The sequence below is a fragment of the Montipora foliosa genome, chromosome 11 (assembly GCF_036669935.1).
Source record: "Montipora foliosa isolate CH-2021 chromosome 11, ASM3666993v2, whole genome shotgun sequence".
Taxonomy (NCBI): Eukaryota; Metazoa; Cnidaria; class Anthozoa; order Scleractinia; family Acroporidae; genus Montipora; species Montipora foliosa.
This window is the reverse complement of record NC_090879.1, coordinates 12,252,285-12,254,334: the sequence shown is the minus strand read 5'-3', so window position 1 is coordinate 12,254,334 and position 2,050 is coordinate 12,252,285. Positions and strand designations below refer to the sequence as shown.

Genomic DNA, 2,050 nt, shown 5'->3' with positions numbered 1-2,050 from the left:
TTATAGCAGAGGAACTTATGACGTGAGTAGTTGTATGGGATCATCCAGACCGGATTTGACAGGTAGTGATCAAATGACGTCATCAATCATTAATGCTTGAAATGTGAAGTAGGGGTGCACGTTTGTAAATTCTCTAATTCCGGGGCCACTTAAAACTGTTGTAGAAAGAACTTACCCCCTGCAATCTACAACAAGTACTTTTGAAGGGGTTATCCCCCTCCCCACCCCCACCCGCAAACAAGAAAAAAGAAAAGCAAAAAATGAAATGACGGTCATATTGGCATCCCAAACAAATCCTTTATTGTTGTAGCATACTTTATTTTGATTACTTAACTTTTCCAGACTTTGTTTGTGGCTGAACTTAATACTGTTTTTTTTTACGTTTACACCAAGATGAAAATAAATCACTGTTTCCATGCAAACCTTTTGAAACCAGGGCTTTGTAGTCTCTTTTGGATAGTATCCACACCGAAGCTGTCGAAAACGAAAGACCCTTGAAAGGAAACCCTTTTAAAATCGGTGCCCATACCTGCAAACTGTAGATATATACACAGTTATTGCATCTAATCACCGACTTTAACACTGTTTCCTTTCCAGGGTGCTTAATGCCTCGCTTTTCCGAGTGTTTTCGTTTTCGAAGCTTTTTTAATCTACAGATCTCTACCTTCACAAACTTATTTTGTATCGCGTTTGGAAGACACACATTTATGCACTTTTTAAAACTGAGCATGTTTATGATTTGCAAGAAAGTTATCCAACGTTGCATGGTTTCCTTACTTACTTGACCCATAAAGGCGCTGTTACACTCGGCCATTTTTCGAGCAGCTTGTCTCTCAATTTTGTTTTGTCGAGCTATTCGCTTGACGGTTGTTACACTGGGCAACGTTTCCTGCAATTTGTCTGGCTTTCGATGATCTCATGAGGTTAAAGGAACATTTCACTGGCTGATGACGCAATCCGTTGCGACACAAGTTGCAGGGCAGATTTCACAGCACGCATTGCTTGAAACCTTCGTTGCTAATTTGCGTAAACCAATTTGCAAAGTAGCAATGGATTTTACTTTCCGCAAAGGGTTTTGCAATTTGTCTCACCTCGTTTTCGGCAGTGGTAAAGTGTGCAACTTGCAACTTGTCTAGCTATTGCATGAAAAATCGCAAAATACAACAGAGCCTTACATTAAATTAGGGTTTCAGTTTAAAACGTAAGTTAAACATTCGGTTGCGTTACGTGACCCGGATATCCGAATACCATCAGTTTTACACTTGCGACGGAAATGGTCTAAATTAAAGGCCATAGTATAGGCTGCCTGTAGCCTTTTGTTCCCTTGAGGCTCAAACCAACACTTTCAACCAACTGTACTATTTGGAAGGATTGAATCTATCCCTACTGTTTCACATAACATGAAATGTTATGGTACCAAATTAAACACCAATCATTTCTTGACAAGATGCGCTCATTAATAAGACGTAAAAGTTTATCATAGCAACGAAAAAGCCGTCTAAAAAAATGCATTATATTTTGTCTTCAAAAGCTTACATCTCAGAAACGAACTTGGTGACCCCCATTTTTTATTGCTCAAAAGTGATTAGCAGGCTAAGATAACATTCTTTGCAAAGGTATAAAAAATTCTCTGCAGCGGATTCAGAGCCACCAGAAACGCCACCGATAACTCGAGGGAGTACGCCCTATAAAGAATTTGGAAATTTATCAAGAAAAGAAAAACCTCTTCTTTATTGCTGATGATTTCATTCATTTGTTATGCAGAAGAATAGCAAAAAATTTTCACCCGTCGTTTCCCTTCTATTTTGTGATCTTTGAATGTTGCAAATGTCACGTCTCTTTTCCTTGTCACGGTAAAAGTCTGTTGTTAAGGGTCATCAGCAAAAGTGTTTTTTTTTCTTTTCTTACCAAACTGGCTTACACTCATACAACAAAAACAATTTCAAAGAACTAAATAAAACATCATTTTCAGCAACTCAACTATAGCACTGTGATTTTGATCGCCATTGAAGCAATACTGACTGTTGAAGTTATATGAGAACAGAAGTAT

General features: G+C 38.2%; 1 protein-coding gene across 1 annotated transcript in view; it reads right to left on the bottom strand.

Moving 5' to 3' along the window:
- Positions 1–275: 275 nt before the first annotated feature.
- LOC137976318 (tetratricopeptide repeat protein 28-like) overlaps positions 276–2,050 on the bottom strand; it is a 31,425-nt gene continuing 29,650 nt past the window's right edge. Inside the window, exon 4 of the mRNA XM_068823617.1 lies at positions 276–2,050. This exon is cut by the window's right edge and continues 236 nt beyond it. The gene's annotated coding sequence lies outside the window, so the exon portion shown is untranslated.